The following is a 19,167-nucleotide window of genomic DNA, read 5'->3' as shown; positions in this document are numbered from 1 at the left end:
TTTTTTAAATTTAGATTTCGATCCAATAGACTTTACCGCTTATTTTGATACCAATTACGTAACGATCCAACCACGGGTAGAAGAAAACAAGATGGTCGAAATAAAAAAAATTATCTTCGTCTTTTTTTCTCGGGTTGTGTTTTGTTTGCGAAGCTTAAAAGTTATAAAAGTCTTTTTCAAATATCTATCAACAAAACAAAAAAAAAGTTTGTTCCAAAACGTTTCCGAGAAAAAGGTACATGAAGTTTGAAAACCATGATTTTGCGGAAGTCAAATCAAATCAAATTTCAAATCCTATTCAAGTAATTTCAAGTATTCATTTTAAGTAAAAATTCAAACACAATTTTAAATCTTATTTCAAGTTCAATTTTATGTCAAATTTCAAGTCTTCCAAATTCAAATCCAAATTCATGTGCAATTTCAAGTTTAGTTTTAAGTTCTACCATGCTTGGTACAAGAGTTATGAATTTTTAAAATAAGAGGTGAACCATACCCGATTCTACAAATAATGATGCAATTCGGAGACCCTCCAACTCATGTTGTACAATAATCTTGCGAAATGGCTAAATGCATCAATGTTTTGATAGCCACATGAGCGCAAACCACCACCGAAGGACCAGGTGCACACCATCACAGGCGCTTAGTATGAACATATTCGTAATTGCTAATAAAGCAGTACGTAGCACATGTCATACATAATTACCAGAGGTACTAAACTGTATGATATATCTCAAGTATGACAACAACGTTACCTGCATCTCGAATAACATAGATAGTCTAGCGCAAAATATGATAGTATCTTGAAGGCACTTATCGTTTATCACAAATTTTAGACCAACTTTATAGTATATTCTCTAACATAGCACTATACCGTAGCATTAAGATAATTTTTATAAACTTAGGTACATGTTATAAACCGTTCGATTATTCAACCGTCTGTTACAAGTAAACTAATGTAAAACACTCACTAATCAATTTTAGTAGACATGAGAGTCGAACGGCGCAATCGAATTTATTAGTAATCACAATATTTATGCATAACGCCACAAGCAGGCGCAGCGATTCGACGGGCTCGAATGTGACTTACTGTACCTGCTTACCTACTTGGTAAGCAAATTGATCGCCTGCCTGTCTGTCCGATGCTAATGAGTCGCTGGGTGGCTTTTATTTGTGCCCTGTGTCAGAGTAATTAATTCTCCCACTCAGCTCGTATGATAATAATATATTCCACGCATTTCCATGGCCCGTTTAACGCCTTTGTGAATCTAATTACTGATAAATGCTGCTATCGATGTTTCGGAAAGATTTCGATACAGTTTCTGTAAAGGTATTATATCTATCTAAATATGATACGTAGAACCCGGTGGACACGAACGATAGTTACTCATCCGCTGGTGGGATGGGAAGTGACTGCACATGTCAGCTAAGTGGTCAGTGGCAGTTGGGCAGTTTATGGCTTGGTTGTAGCTCTCAGTTGAATCTGTTTCAGATTCAAAGCCGAGAACTGAAAAGACGAGTGGCGGTGGGGCTGTTATCTCGTGACTGACAGAATGGTTGCGACATAGTGTAGGAGTTTTCACAGCTGCTATGCCATTGCATTGCTGCTGCTGCAATGTGATGCGATGATGGTGCTGGGATGGGGATGTTTTATTTACAAACTAAAGGCTGCTTTAGTGTGCGGTTGCGGTTGGCAGGATTTAACCGTCATCTTTTGTCGGTCGATGCGAAACGGTCGACGGCTTGCAGTTTGTACGCTTGTTACCGCTGCACTCCGTAGGTACTACCAGCGGACACTCCGGTGACCCAGTTCGGCGTGGACTTGATACGGAAAAGTACTTCAAGTACTGTTCCGTGTCCTTAATTAATGCAGATTTGCATTCACCACTCGTACGCTGTAAGCCCGCTGGAAAAGGTTTTTATGAGTGGTGACACATTTGTGGACTAATCCTTCATGAATAAGTTGATTCGCTAACTTCACGTGCAATTAGTCCAAATGTAATGAGTGTAATGAGAGACATGGTGTGTGAATCAGAAGGATCATCCACGCTGGGTTTTCTGTTTTTGAATAAGTTTTATTTGTTCTAAGTTTATTTTCCATGCCGATTAGTGTGTTGTTTTCTATTTTCCTATTTTCCTTTCGGGTACGACTCCAATGGTTTTTAGACGCAACTGTCAAAATAGCATAATGATAATAAAATTGAAACTAAGGTTGGTAAGAAAACTGAACGAACCAATGAACTTCTAGTAAACCGACAAAAGTTCAACTTAAGATGATCGATGTAGAAAGGAATACTAATGCCTCAATTATTTACTGCGAGGTATACTTTGCCGATTGCTCTGAGAAGATGTTGTAAATATTGGCTGGGCATAAATCACTCGTACATCCACACAAACGGATGGACTCAAACCGAAATAGATTGAAATCAGTTGGTTTATTGTTTGTTTCCGATGACGAGTGCGAAGTGTGAGCATTAGAGAAGCGCAAAAACATTCTGTGCTAGGAAATCAATTATTTGTGGAAGCAGATATTGATCAGCAAGGCCATCAATCACCAGCTTAGTTTACCTTTTACCCTTTAACAGTTAATTGTTAATTGTGTATAGGAATTTCTTTACAGCTATTTTTGAATTAATATAAATGTGATTTTATTTGTTAGGGAAGAATAAATGCTTAATGCGAAAAATTTAGGCAATACAGGCTTAATGCGAAAAATACAGGCAAACTGAAAAGTTCTTGATATTAGGCCAAAAGTACAGACTTAGCGATGGTGATTTTAATATTTATATTTATCGTAACCAGCTTCTAATCTAACAAATTTAATTTAATATTTAAATTTTCGATAGGTTTACTTAATTGTCAAAAGTGAGTAGAAATAAAAGAGTCAAATATGATAATTTATTTCAATTTTCTAAAATTCAATTGAAAGAAATGAATAATGATCAAAATTAGGGACATGATTGTATAAATCATTAAAACAAAAAATAAGAATAATTATAATTCATATCTCATCAGCATTGTGGAAACTAGTTTGCAATCCCGGTCACCGATGGAGGCTAGCTTGCTATCATTAATCCTTATGGAGTCTCCGGAGCTATGCAGCCTGCCCTATATGTTCGAACATACAAGTGCTGTGATTGATCATTGCGATAATGTACCACTGGCTGACATGCCGTTCATGTTGTGGCCTACAAGAGTGATGCTTTCATCAAAGGTTAATCTCCCCTACTTACTGCTTGTTTCCATCTGCTCGTTCGATAGATAATAGATTATCACAATAGTACCGGGGATGTCACATATAGTGACCTGGCGAGGAATGAATATTTGCATTGAATTGTAAAGATTAAGTGCTCCTGTAGACAAAAAACAAATACGTACATTATTCCAAATGGCTTTATGCTAAATGAACGTCCAGGTTCTGATTATATTAAAGCGATGATTGGCTCAAGAGCGTGTTCATAGGAAAGCAAAGTTTTGTAAATTATGCCTAACGTTCATTATACCTATCGTTCATTATGCCTACCGTCCATTGTGTCTAGAAGAGCGCAATGTTTGAAAGAGTCTCGTGAAATCTTAGCATCACATCTTTGAAGTAATAAATGGAGCGTTCTAGGAAGCGTTGTTGCGGTAAAAAAAATTCTATATAAACTAAAGAGTGATTCGGTATTTTATACGTCATAGTGAATTTCTGTCTAAATATTCGCTGTTACCGAAGATTCAATTTAGAAAAACTTGAGAGGTGGTCAAATCTATTTAGTCCGTATACAAATCTGGTGAGAAAATTGATAGCTAGTTGTAACTTACGAAAATTTTCATCTGTTGACTGTGCGAAACGTATATCTCCATATTCAAAAAGTGGAATTAGAATTATGCGTTTGTGACAAAAAGAGGATTCATTTGTCTTGTCATAAAAATAATAACTTGAGTCTTACGTGCATTTAATTTGAGTCCATTCGCATTGCTTCACTCCACTATATTTTAAATGTCAAGATTGATCTTGTTGACAATACTCGATAGTTCACTCAGCTTTCCTGATAAATAAATTTGGTAGTCATCGACATACAAGTGTGACTTACAAAAATTTATTTATAAACCGGAGAATATTAAAGGGCCTAACATTGATCCTTGGGGTACACCGCATCCAACACACAAAACGTTAGTCTTAACACCATTGAATTAAACATGTTGAAAGCGATAAGACAGGTAACGCAATATTAAGCCAACTGCATTATCGTGTAGCATAAAGTAGCGTTTAAGTTTTTCGCAAAGCAACACATGATCTATAGAATCAAATGCTTAACTGAAAAGAACTAATACTAATTTTATGAGAGTTTATTTTGCTGACAAGCAAGCTTAATCACCCTGTAAATTGATATTTTTCTGAAAAATTTTCAATTGTTGAAAACGAAGATACACTGCCAATTTCTCTTGTGGTAAAACATAGCAAAACTGTGTGCACAGCGTCAAATTAAAGCATTGTAAATGCCAACTTTAGTTTTAAATTGAAACGCGCCCATCAGTACTAAGTGAAGAAAGAAATAAATATTTCATCGTCGACTTGAATTCCCAGCATTCCCTTGCGCTCTAATAACGATTTGTTCATGTTACGGAATGATTCAGCTTGCACATCCGCGTGTGCCGGATGTACGATACAATGCTGTATTGTACTGTTAAATCCAGAATCCAAGCATTGATACTGTCGTGATCATCATTATCATCATCAGCAGCTGCTCATTTTCAGTTTTACTCTGTTACATAGAGAGGATAAAAAACGGCACAAGCGACTCGTTTCCGTTCTATACTTGGTTGAAAAGATTCGAAAAATTAGCGTACTTCGTATGTGACCGAAGTGATTTTGGAAATACTTCAATCATTTACTGTCAAATTATCCAAACTTCTCCATCGGTTTCTGCAAGCCACTGCGATAAACACATTTCTGTCCACCCACCCTTTATTCGATTATACACACTGGGAGCGTGTCCTCAAACTCTACCGCGTAAAATGACACACCTTTTCGCTCTATAATCAGCCGAAAAAATCACACATCCACTAACGCACGTATAAACAGAAGCAATCACCGGTTGTTGTACCAGCACTATAGGCTTCCCCAAGTGCCGGCCGGATGGCACTGTAGTTTTCGCACCCCCATCGCATCGGTTGGATCGGCTCAGGCGTTTCCTTTCCGTACGGCTGCTAGCTGACTGTTGTAGCAGGTATCGTGCAGACGTGTTGTTGTGACTCTTGGCTGCTCGGAGCTCTATCACTTTCGCCTTCTATCGTTTATTTTTCTTCTACCCCCACCCTCCACATACACCACCCACACTCGTGGCACTCGTGGTCAACAACTCGGTAGAATCCGGTCTCCGGTCTCGATCGCTTTACCGCACACGTGTGATATTACTTGTCGACCCGGATGTTACTCATAAACAAGCGCTCAAATCTTCCACCAGCTACCGTCTATGTTGGCTCATACTCACTTTCGGTCTGCGGTCAACGTTCAAATAGGCAATACAACTAAGATTAACAAGTTTCTAATACTTGCTCGTTTCTTTCGCAATGAACTTGGACACTGTCGGTTGGATATAACATAGAAAAATAAGAAAAACGCTTGCGAGAATAGGAAAACAATTTTGATAGGTGCTTCAATATTGACCTTAATGTGTAGAATTTGTACTTTATTTTAATCAAATCAAATTTTTAGCAATTAGCAGATGAATTTCATACTGCATAAATACAGTATCACAGCTATTCTGTTGTTTGTGCCATTTGCTGTGCCAGGCGGAGTTCGACCAAGGGTTTTTTTGTTCAATATACATTTCCCACGTTTTGTTCTGAGTAGCAGGAAATGTACCACCAATTTCACGAAACAATGAAATTTCTCCTCTACCTAGCCCACTGGCTTTGCTAGCCACTCCTGTGTAGGTATGGCTAAACAACAACGCCAGGCTGTGATAATCTGGTAATCTAAACGAGGACAATGCAAGCTAAATGTCCAAAGCAGCCCATACCACGTATGCAGCTATCTTGCCGATTTCGATTGGGAATAGTATCACGCTGCTGCTATGCTATCAGGTCATGGTGTGACCCCCAAACCTCGAATAATGAACCAATGTTAAACTAGTTTAATACCGCATTTTGGTAGAGACGACTGCGGCACAGAGCATGAAATTGTTGAAATGTTAATTCTGGTCATATGAAATTTTCTAGTTTAACAGGTTTGTTATACTAGTTGTTTAAAAACGAGATACAAGAACAAAAAACCGCAAGAATCCCCAAAATTGCATCTATATTCTTGGCAGTTGTTCAACCAAACTTTTTTGTTCATGTTAAATGGTTAAAAATGTTGAACATGAAGCTTAGATCATTTAAAAATGAGACTGGAGTAAAGCGAGAGCGTCGAACGAAAGCCTGGTTCCAGACTAGGAGGACCGAAACCAGGCTGCGAAAGGGGAAGACCGAGAGAAAGGTGGCCTCTTCGTTCCGCGTCTTGAGCTGGGAGGTCGTAGCAACCAGCCAAACGGCGAAGAAGTGAAAATGGACATTTTGATGCGGATGTGTCAGTCGAGGTCGCCTTTTCTAAGCACCAGGCAATCACCCAGAAGTAGTGGCTGCTGGTAATGCTGGTGAAACACATCTTTCCGGCGAAGCGGCGGCAAGGACTCCCAAATAAAAATGTATAGCGAAAAAACATTAAATTTCACTGTTACAAACATTGAAAAACTTCGAAAAACTAAAAAAAATACTGTTTCAATACCGAAAAAATTTATTGTTATCATTATTTTGACACTTGGAGCACCCAATATATTTACTACGTCATGTACTTACATGAACGCCAATCAACGGACGATGTTGATGATCCACCGATTATGTGCCATCTTTAAACCTTAGTTTTTCGGCATTTGCGTTAAACCGAGATCGATAAGACTGCAGTTCGAACGCTATTGAGAAAAGCAAGAAATGTCACCGGGCCAAGATGACTGTTCTGTGGGACCCAAAAATAGGCGATAAAAAACTATCAACATTTAGTTCTAAGTATAATAAGCGTTCTTTTCACTGGATCGCTCCAACAGACATATGACGATATACGTATGCCAGAATAAAAAATACCAGAATAACTCATTTTAGTTGACCGAAGCAGTAATGCTACTATACCACAGGCCCATAGGAAACTGCAAATCGAAACCAGTAACTAGAAGTGAAGTGACTTGAACATATCAATCATCATCAATAAAAAAATCACTTGTTCTAGTTCAAGTTCAAACCATGCGTCGCAATATATTTCCTCGTCTTCGACGTTTTACCGTTCATAAAAATTCCAATTTATTTGTTAACGTATATGTAAACTCTTCATTGAAATATTCATCCAGAAAACGTTATTTCAATGAGATTCATTTTTTCCCATAAAATACAGTTTATTTTTCAATCGATGCACTGGTTACACTACCGGAGAATGTTCGAGTCAATTGGAATAGCTCCAATTACCATATAAGGTACTAAAAAGAACATTATTCTGCCAGTCAACAGCTGATGGAGGCTTTAAATCACACAAGCCATAATAACCAGCTGAACCAGAAAATGTCATATTCCAGCAGTTGCTTTTAGCACATAACCAACTCCTACCCTACAATCCCATTGGGTGAGAAGGTTGATGAAACTCTTGAGATTATACCGGTAATAAGGATGGCAACAGAAGACAAAATAATCGGCAAAAAACATTACCGCACGTAGCGCCTTTCCTTGTAGCAAGCACAGGGTTTAAACATATTTCATAATTTTATGTGTATGTACAAGGATAGCATTTTATCTCCCACAAGGTTGTAGGCCATAAAATGAAAGTAGACAAACAAAAACAAACAGTTTATTAATTAGTGTTAAATCAAAATGATGCTTGCTTTTGAGCATGTTTGTAGAATCTTTGGATTCAAGACGAAATAAAAATAGTATTTTTTCTGGATTTTTTTTTTCCTTTTGAAAAACTAAATCACAAACGAAAATCATTTGCATGTATAATTTTTTGTGGTAATGTTGTTGAAAAGTGTACCAGTAGCGGTGCATTTAGTAGTAAAATTTCAAATTTTTGATCAAAATACAGTGATATCAGGGAAAATATACCTGCACACGCACAAGATATGATTGAATCATTCTTAATCTTACTAAAAATGACGGTTGGAATCATTAAAAATTCTGTTAAAGTTCTGTTAATTCTGCCAATTTTGTTAATGAGAAAGATTTTTATTACCATCATTGGTTTGCCTATAGTGATGGTATGGTTTCTAACAAGGTCCCTAGAGTGAAGGCATCGTGAACCCATAATGCAACACATCAAACATTCAATTACTACAATAAAAATTTATACAAACTGCCTCGGCTTGTTTGCATGGGATTAAGTACTCACTTTATATGCACGACAGATTTAAATTACTTAAATTCATGAATAAATAATATCAGACGAAGATAAAATTCAAAGCCTATTTTAGCAGCTATGCAGAATTAAATTTTAACCAGGAAATCTTTGCAAAACCAGCAGAATACTTCTATTAATTTCATTTTACGGCTAAGAGAATAGACTTTCAATTGACGCAAACCTGTATAACCCAGATGCACATTATATATACTTTATTTAGAAACATAATTGCAATTTATCTCATAAAGGGCGTATGTTATTCAAGTACCACCACTATTGGTACTACCTCCACTAAGGGTACGCTTACGCTAGTAAATGTTTTGTGCTGCGAAATATTTTGTAAATGCTATAGGTAGTCAGGAATGGCTCGATCCCTTTGACTCAATTTTGATTAATTTATCAATACGGCCAAACAAAATTTGTAAAAGTTACATATGGAACATTTATAGAACTAGGTATTATCTATAATATGGCCGAACAAAACTTTGCTGAAGCTTTTGATTTACGGTGTCATAATACTGTACGGCTGCAACCCCGTTGGTAGCCATTACCAACGGGTTAGCAGCCGTACAGCATTATAAATACGAAAGATACTGCAAAACTTTGTTCAATAATACTAGATAATAACAAGTTCTATAGATATCCCATAAATAACCTAAACCAATTTTGCTTGGCTGAGACGTTATTTGTCAAATGAACTAAAATTGAGTCCAAGTGATTGACCCATCCGCATCCCTGACTATAGTCGTAGAATTGATTATTTGAAAATCGGCTTAGACGCTCCAAAATAACTCTTTTGCTTTTGTTATATAACTAATTTGAAAGCGCATTTTCGATACTTTATAAAAAAAATCACCACGGCATTTTGCTGCCAATTTTCGCCCCTAGGCTTTGGTATTTCTTCTCTATATAGATTACAACCATATTCCCTGAGCAACAATGTTTACAGTGTTTAACATTAAATGTTTACTTGAAGATGTAAGCGTCAATTTATTCCATTAATAAAAATTATTTACGTGGATTGTTTACTTTTAATTATGTGTCATAATAATATTAATTATTTTATTATTCCATCGAACATATATCGAACTCATTCAATTAACAACACATACATGTGTTTTTTTCGAAAGCGTCCACACTCACATACCAAGCAATGTGTGCTCGAAATCAGTGAAATTTAAAAACGACCAATAAATCCCATTTAAGCAATTATAATATAAATTAATTTACACTCCATTTCATTAGCATCCAAATACCGTGAAAAGTCATTCGCAGTGCTTGTGTTACAACATTATTGCCAACTGCGGTACTCCTGTATATAATAAAATAAAACCAAAAGCTTGTTAGCTACACAACAATACCGATCCCGCTCCACGGAATATCATAAACAACCAATAAAACTGGATCAAGAAGCTACATCTTCAAATCTGTTTTTACGGTAACTTTACTTCAGCAACCAAATCCCGAACGAAACGTCAATGCAAAACGATATATCATAAACGACGCATGGTTCAATGTTTGCTGCTCGTTCCGTAACCTTCGACTAGTACGACGCCAGCAGATCTTCTCGTCAATGCCACTGCTGCCGCCGCCAGTAGTACCCAGCGGAATGTATCTGCCATCCGTTCCGTCCACTTCATCTCTTTAGTCATAACGAAGCAAAATAGTAAGGACTGCTTTTCAACGTACCTCCAACTCCAGCGAAAGCACTTATGCCAAGTGAGAAATAAAAATGTACTATTTCATGATTTTATAGCACATTCCTGGTCCGTTAATAGTATTCTGCTGTCGGTGCATAGACCCAAGAGTGCACCAGTGAGTAACTTTCGTGGAATTCTGCACAGAGCACTTAAATCTTTATCCTCGCAAGCCCAACGACCGTAGCATCTTCTTTCAAGAGCAACGGAAAGATCACAAAGCATTACACCATAGGGCGGGGGATTTGGCCGTCACTAAATACACGGAATAATTCATATGATGATGGTTTTATTGTTTCTTCCGGTTTCCTTCAACCAACCACAATCACGTATCACCACGCTTAACACCGTTTGCCTATCTTGACCTCAACATGAACCAGATAAATTGAAAAGATCACCGACCTTTCTTCCACGCGCCCCGCGAAAAACACCAAAGTGACAATAGAGCGCCTGTTTAGCTCCGGGCTTGGGCGCCACTATATATATGGCAATACACTTCAAGTCACTAGAAACTGAAACTCGCGTCTCATCGGCCGCAGGAAGAGTGATCCGGGTAGACCAAGCTAATTATTCCACTCGAGAGCAAAAAATTGCAATCTTTCCTCCACCAACCAGCACTGGTGCACCCATTTCTCCAAAGGAAGTAAGTCCAATTGGTCCACTTTTGGCTGCTCGAAGGCAGCTTTTCCAGTTTTCACGTCCACTGTCGTTCGTAAGTGCCCGGAGACTGACTGCCGAGCTGGAAAAACAGTCGCTCGGTGGCTGCCTGGTATGGTACCGGGAAAATTCATTCCATCGCCGGGCCCCTCGATCGTCAAATGTTCGTGTCGGCTTCCACTGATGGTAAATACGCACAGCATGGCATGGCAAACGCACACACCAGCACCGCCACCAGCGACGAAACACATGGCACGTGGTTTACTGGGTGGGCATCACGAGAGCCGAAAGGACCCGAACCAGCAGCGCCAACAGCGGAAGCAGCTGAGCTTCAGATAACTGACTGATAGCAGCCAGCACTATACGTGCGATGGATTGCATGGAATGAGCGGTGCTGGTGATGGATGTTTAAATGCCGGACTGGGAGAGCAAGTTATCCGGTTTTCGTTTCTCTCGTTCGGTTTTCCCCGAGTGATGGAAAGATTCTACGATGATGTAAATACAATGTTGCCAAATGGATCTGGGTACTATTATGTGGTAAAAAAAATGCTACTATCTTTTCATTATACCATTCTGTTGACGACAAACATTAATGAAAATTTGTTCATCGTGTAGAAAGATGGAAAAAGGATTGAAAAAATTTAGCAGAATCAATATTATTTTATTTAATATTACATTTTTTATATCTTTATTATTATTTTGATACTATTTTAATAAATAAATCATACACCTAAGTATTCCAGTGATTCGCGGACCAAGCCGACGCCGCTCCTGTAATATCATATTTTATAAACAGCTAATTTTTGGCACCTAATTCCGTGCACCTGTCAAAAATCTACCAACAAAATATGCACAATGTTTAAAAAGTTCGAAGGAGTACAATTCTTAATATTTTTCAAAATTTAATGTATGTTCCACTAGGAAACCGAAGAAAACTTTTATAACCTTTAAAGTTTTAAACAAAACACAACAAGGAAAGAAGGTTAAAGGAAAAAGACATATTTTTATGTTTTCAGCGATCTTCAATTATTTTTTATTTTTTCTAAGGTTTCGTTTTGTTTACTAATGTCAAGAATTATAAAAATCCATTAAATAAATTAAATAAATTAAATTTTATTCGTCGCCGGTTCTATTCTTAGGTATTAAATTACAAATTAAAAAGCATCACATTGCACAGTGGGATTTTTTCTCGAGAAAAAAACCTTCATTGTAGTATCTCCAAATGACGCTAAGCTAAATTCAACCTTTTGATACCTAAAGAAAGATATTTGTATGAGCATTCTAATGCTGTGGTGTTTGTTTACGGTATGCCTTTTGGTATAGCAATTTTTACCATGTGAGAGACATTTTACCTTAATTTTTCGATATAAAGAAATGCAAAATTCAATGTCCCTGGATTGGTGCCGCAAACCACTGCATTACGGCGACTGTATATGAAGCAGATGGTAATTGCACAAGTATATTTTCTCTTCGATATAAACTTCGTGCATAAAATGAGTGATTTTTTCTCTGTTGGGTACATTCTCTGCTACGTGGAGAAAATGCGTGTTGGTGCAAAATGCACCACGAATGTGCTTTCGTACCAAATACGAACCATTCGTAATAATAAATTTTACGGTAGAATTAGTCATTAGTTGTTCTTCCTGGATCTGCCTAGATCCTAGATACCGTTGTTAGGAAGACATCCGTACAAGCTACAATCCGTACAATTAACTCTACTATACCCTAGAAGGATGGAGGTAGTCTTGCAGTCAAACTTGCAGAATCTAAGTCTAAGTCTACAACTAAATACATGTTCAATTTCAATAGCCGCAGCCCTAGCCCTAGCCCTAGCTAACTAACTAACAAAACGAAAACAGACACTGAGGAAGCCTGCAAGTCGTAGACGAAATACGTATCTGTCAAGAATAAATATACATCGTAGAATTAAATTAGATAAGTTTTCTTTTTATTTAATTCCAGATTTCCGTTTCTGAGATGAGTGGGTAGACTTCTATAGCCGAACAGTAGCCATTTCTCAAAAAAATATTAGAAAAGAATTGAACAATAGTAAATGCAATTTGAGAAATGGCAAATGTCCAGGCGTAAAGGTTGTCCGGTCATAGAGGACCTACCTCTACAATATTTTAAGCGTTATGCACACCGACATCAATGCCAACATAAAAAGCTTTTTTTTTTGAAAAAAAATATTATTTTAATTTGATTTAATTTTCTTACAGTAAGTCATGAAATGACTTAAAAGTGGAATGAAATAGTTCTGCGGTTGAAATAAAGTTTTTATCACACCATACTCTCCCTTTGGAAATTACGGCAAAAACTAACTTTTGCTTGTCTCCTAATTTATTCATGACTAAACTCCAGAGTTGCATAAATTTTATAAAATATGTATAAACGCAGCATATTATTTAGGTAAGCAAATTTACGGATGGGATGAATTAATGAATTTCAAAAAGAATGAAAGGAAGAATTTCAAAAGCGAAATAAAGCACATAATTTAGTTAAAAACAAAATTTGTTTTCTGCAATTTTACATAACGTTGTACCGAAATGTATGCAAAATATTTTCTCAAGTGTTCGTACCAAAGGGGCCAGATTTACACCTGGTACCAGGTTTTCAGTCATTCCAATTTTTTTCAATCATTTTCTGATCACCGTGCAGAGATAAAACAATGGAAAGTGTTAATTGATTGGTTTTCAACCCATCCTTTCCACCTTTTATATGCACTACTTAAACCAATAAACTAATTACGACTGCACTCGGAAAATAAAAATAATTTATTCTACTCGCTGTTCACGCTTTGGTATTTCAACGTCATGAATGCGATTTCCGGATGAATAACAAATTGACAGCACGCCTGTACCTGTACGTGTACCATATACAGCATCAGTTCAAAATACTCCGATATGTACTTTCTTCTTTCCTTTGAATTAGTTTGGCACTTCAACAATTTCCAATGCAATAAGGAAGGGAGAAGGGGGTGAACTTCTCTACATCCGATCCTATCTCTGTGCATTCACAAAGTTGTACGAGAGGCGGCAAATGATACACAATCTGCGCCCACAAAAAATAAATACTCAACGACTATCTTCGTTGTTCGTTTGTTTTCCGTATGATGTTCGCTTGCTCAATATACTAGCAGTTCGGTTTGGCACCCAATCATGCTGGAAACTGGAGGGCAAGGTGATTTTTATGAAACGCCGGGTCGTTTGCAGAACACATGAAAACACCCGGAATTGTTTACGATTTTCGTACTCCTTTTTAACGGATTCTTTGCGCTCTCACATTTTCCAATTCAATATAGGTAAGTGAACCGAACGTCGACCGTTAGTCGGTGCCGATCGAATGTCGAATGTTCGAAGCTTGCGTTCACAATTACGAATGAACGGTATGAGCGGAATTTTATTGATGGTTTTTTTTCCTCGAACTTAGCAAATCAGACAGCTTCACAAAATACCAGCATCCAGCATGTGTGCTAGTTCACAACTAATGAGCTGTACTCTGGCATTTCGCTAGTGGTCTGTGGTGTAAAAAACTCACGCTTTTATGCGATAGTAACCACATGCTCTTAGTTTTTTTACAGTAAATTACAGCGCGTCTCCATAAACCGGTTATTTATGAAGGCGCATGATTAGCGAATTTGAACGATGTGAAAAGTAAGAAGAGTGAGCAAAAATTTCATCCGGAATTAGAATAGATAATCCTAAAACCGTTAACACTACTCTTCGCTTCAACTAAAAGTATTATTTGGGAGAGCTAAAGCTATCATCGTGTAGCGGAGAATTTACCTACACAGAAAATGGGCGAACAAAGACAACACCAAACAAAACAGCGCAGCGAGGGCAAACATTAATTTGATTCGTTACCGTCCAGCAGGGTACCATCTGGGGACTAGGCTGAATGATATAGGCATGATGAAAGAATTTCGTAATTTAATAAAAGATGTCGACACACAGTATTATGATGATTCAATGTGACTTCGAGCTGCTGCTACATTGTTCACGACACGAGATTGATGATTCGTCTGGATATGAGTGTAGCATTCCTTTCGTATCAAGGCTATTCTCTAGTAATGTCTAAAAGTTGTTAATCTATTTGCTAGTGATAAATTAGTTATATTTGAATAGTTAGCTAACCTAAAGCAAAGCTAAAAATTTCTTATGAATCAATCAATCCAAACGATAAAATCTCTTCACAGTTTCAATATCCTAATCATTATCATCATAACCATCTTCATGCTAGAATTACTTTACTGTTTCGTCTTTATTGAAAACTTGCAATATTTCATGCAATCGAGCCATCAATCTTCAGTTTAGCGTTCTGGTGGATTTTTCCCATGGTTTAAACGATAAATCCGGTGCGAACTTAGACGCAGTTCGAGTAGTCGCTCAATATAACATCTGCACGGCCAATTTCTTCTTTCTATCAGTTGTTTCGAGTGCGGTCCATTTTGCCCTTCGCCGGACAAAGAGACTAGGATTATCAGCAAGAAAGATGACGCTCAATATTTTCCCAAATGCTTCAGTGCAGCTGTAGAATTTTGATAGAAGCGCGCATTCGACTAGAAAAAAAAACGGATGGTGAGCGGAACATCGATCAATCAATGATTTGAACTAAGTAAATATTTTCTTCAAGCGACTGACAGTTGATCATCCTGACGCCGCTACACTCAGTCAAAATCATTCTAACTGGTATTCAGGAGGTTTAGTAGAGTAGAATAAATCAAATGGCAGACAATCTGACTGTAAAAATCAGCTTTTGTTGGACGTTTTTACAATTTCTTCATTCTAATTTTCACCAATTTCAAGCGTTTTTCCGGCTATTGCTAGATAGATTTTTGCCTTCCTTTCGTTGTGTAAAAAATCATAACTTTTGAACTAATTTTAATGTGATTTAAAAAATATCAGACTGGAGCTCCAAATATTTTGTAATTGCAAACGCATTGAAAACATTTATTTTTTTCGTGTCATCATAGAGGCGTTCATTTTTATTTTGACGCAGGACTACGTCTTTGTTTACTCTACTGGGACTGGGTAGCACTTTGTTAAAACGAAAATAGAAGTGTAACGTCTGAATGAAAGATTTCAAATGGTAAATATTTTCCGTGCAAAACCTTCCAAAATAGAGTCTAAATCGAAAAACATTTTTTTGCCGGTCTTCGGAAGCTACATTATTTGTACTTCCATTTTTGTTTCGTGCTAGAAGCGTTAACACTCCGTACACTCTTTTTTCGAGTTCTTTAGGCTATAAAACCCACAGATAATTGATTTTATACAAAATTTTGTACTCAAGCTTGAAAAAAAAATTGTTTTGCCCCCCGATTTTTAGACCCGGGGGGAAAAACTTTAAAAATAATTTGCAATGACCTAACTACTAAACTACTGAACGAAACTGAACAATTTATACGTCTATGGATAGATAAAATGACCAGCAATTTTATGGAGGGGTAAAAGAGCAATTTTACGGAGGCCGAAAGAGCGGGGGCTCTTGTATAGGATGCAACACAAATTTCCTCAAAACCCGAGAACTAATCAGGCAAATGGAACCAAATTTGGCATGTGGGGGTTTTTGGAACCATGAATTTACTTTATGATGGTTTGAGACCCCTCACCCATGTGGTGGGAGGATAATTACTCCCATACAAATAAAACAGAAATTTTTGCGTATGTGCTATATTTTCTGCAATGTATCAAGCTCTGAAAGTGAACTAGTGCAAGCTTCTCGGAGCAAGATACAGTGAATCGACGCCGCTAACTTACGTACATGTTGCCATTCATGTCAAAAGAGAAGGACATTCGAATGGCATGTCATATTCGCGATGAACGTGCTTCAGCTTTAATGTTATTTATAACCGATGGCCCTTTTGAAGGCCACAAGCAAGTTAAAGTAAGGTTATTGAAACATGTCAAGCTACCCATAATCATAGTTAATACAATCATCTGTGGCCTGTCCATTCATTACTATTTCAACCTTTATGATGCACATAAGTGATTTTCAAAAGAAATCTCTATGTGTCAATGGTTGCAGGCGTTATACTTATGAACTCCTGTCCACGTATTTTCAAAGCCACTATTGCATTCAATGAAGAATTGAGCCTGAATATTTCACTCTTCTCATTAAAGGGGACATAAACGACCAAAATTTAAAAAAAATCATTAATTTTTTCAGATTTTGATTCTGCAGTCTTTTCTGCTTATTTTGATTCTAAATTTGTAATGATCCGACTACAGGAAGTGGCCGAAAAACGATCATACACATAAGCATTCCAGTGTGGTTTGGAACAACTTCGGCGGAATAAAACGCCGCTCCTGGAAAACCACGATTTTCAAACTTTATGTATCTTTTTCTCAGAAACTACACAACGTATTGGAACAAACTTTTTTTTGTTTTGTTGGTAGTAGCTTGGCAAAGACTTTTATAACTTTTCAGGTTTGTAAACGAAACACAGCCAGAGAAAAAAGAAAAAGAAGACAAAATTTTATTTTTTCAGCCATCGCTCTTTTGAAAAGTTACTCTTGACGAAAAAAATCAAGGGAAATTTCATTCCAATCAAAAATATTCGAGACAAACCATTTTGCTAGTTGAGCTGGAATTGCTCTGCTCAAAAATCAAAAACGAAAAATCTAAAGTTGATTGTCGAAACTCGAAAATTAAAAATCTAAATTCAAAGGCAATTTTAAAAGTCGGAAATAAAAATAAAAATTCAAAAGGCCAAAATCTAAAATGAAAAGCTAAAAGTCAAAAGTTGAACTTCTTAAGATCGGAAGTAAAATTTTAAGAGTAGAAAGTCAAATATCAAAAATCGAAGGTTAAAAATTGAACGTCAGATCTCAAAATACCCAAAATCTTCTTCAGTGGGTACACTGAGAATATAATTTCGTATCGTTTTTGAAAGAACAATCGTAAAACTATATTCGTACCTGATACAAATAATTTCATACTATTTAACAACTTTAGTAGGCTTATTATCTACTGCAAATGTTGTTATTACGCATGGTTCGTATTTTTTACGAGAGCACATTCGTAGCTGTCTTGCATCAAGACCCATTTGATGCACGGTTGTTGTCTGGCATCATTATCGACGAAAACGGGATGAGAAGATTGTATGAAGAGAAAATAGACTTGTGCAATTATGACCTTCTTGGTATGCAGTAGCTGTGGTTCTGTGGTATGCGGCGTCGTCGGCTGTTCGTAGAGAAGTATGACAAACGGGCGTTCGATTCCCGATAAAATCAGCCTTTTTTAAGAGATAATAAAGATTTCACTATTTGTCGATAATGTAGCATACTGACACCTATCGGAAAATAGTGAAATCTAGTAATATTTTTATCGACCCGACCGCCTTTTCATGCATTCGTAAAATCTTCGAACCGTTTTGTAAAATGCAATAATTCGTACGAATATAGCTTTGTTACTATGTACAAAACATTCAGGATTGATTTTACGAATCTACTTCGTGGTAGAAAACAACGAAAGAATTCGTAAAACAAACGCTCGTTTTCGTACTATAAACCAAGTTTTATTATCAGTGTACCGGAATTCTAAAAAATAAACTTCGTAATAATACTTTCTCGTAGAATTCACAAGCAATCGACATATTTATTACCACAATCTTGATCCTGTCAGAGAGGTTCAGTCAAAGAGTTGATGGATGCTGTATAAAATTTAGGTTGCTAGATGTGTGGTTCGAAAGTAGTATCTTTCGAGATGAATTATGTTTGTAATCTGTACAAAGCATAACGAGGTTGATGTAATAAATCATAGAGATTTCAACATCCTAGCCTTACCCTTTCCATTATCAATTACTGTGGTTCAATGTTTTCCATTTCGCATCCATTGCCTTGCATCTCGTGACGTTGTTCAGATTAGCAAGATAAATTGAAGTTATTTACTTCTCGTTTGGCCAAATATTTGGTCTGTCGCCGAAGCAGCAGCGCTAGTCCAAGGGAGATCGATTCGATAGCACTAGCAACAGCAAACGTTCCAATTCGGAGGATACGAATTGCGATGTACCACTGACTGACGAGATCCAATCACTTCATTCGGTTCGGACACTTGAACCTTCGAAGTCGAGTATCGTCAATATTTTTGCGGCAAGCGAAAGCATACGATGGAGAGGCTGCGAAGAAAAACAACAAACCAGATGATGATAATGATGTTTGCTGAGCTACTACTCCTACTGCTACTGCCACAGCACAAGACCCTAGTGGTGGGCCAATTCGATGCGATGCTTATCCGTACGTAAACTATGGTATTGGGTGGCCAGCGAGGAAAACAGTCTGTTGTTAACAGTTTTAACAGTATTCAAATATTCAAATAATAAGACACAAAATAAAATATCTAACATTTTTCCAATATTCCACACCGAACAGAAGCGATATACAAATTAACCCCGATTTGTTAAATTTTAGTCCA

At 37.1% G+C, this 19,167-nt stretch overlaps 1 protein-coding gene across 5 annotated transcripts in view; it reads right to left on the bottom strand.

The window, feature by feature from the left end:
- Positions 1–10,808, bottom strand: part of LOC128743903 (transient receptor potential-gamma protein) — a 137,691-nt gene extending 126,883 nt beyond the window's left edge. For 3 of the 5 annotated variants that reach the window (XM_053840591.1, XM_053840596.1, XM_053840593.1), the window contains exon 1: positions 907–1,443. The gene's annotated coding sequence lies outside the window, so the exon portion shown is untranslated. Of the gene's footprint in view, positions 1–906; positions 1,444–10,090 lie in introns of those variants that run through there. The other 2 variants (XM_053840595.1, XM_053840594.1) reach the window with 2 other exon arrangements.
- Positions 10,809–19,167: the final 8,359 nt, after the last annotated feature.

This window comes from Sabethes cyaneus, chromosome 3 (assembly GCF_943734655.1).
Source record: "Sabethes cyaneus chromosome 3, idSabCyanKW18_F2, whole genome shotgun sequence".
In the NCBI taxonomy this organism is placed as follows: domain Eukaryota; kingdom Metazoa; phylum Arthropoda; class Insecta; order Diptera; family Culicidae; genus Sabethes; species Sabethes cyaneus.
Note: the sequence above shows the minus strand (reverse complement) of the source record. Positions and strands in the feature narration are given on the sequence as shown.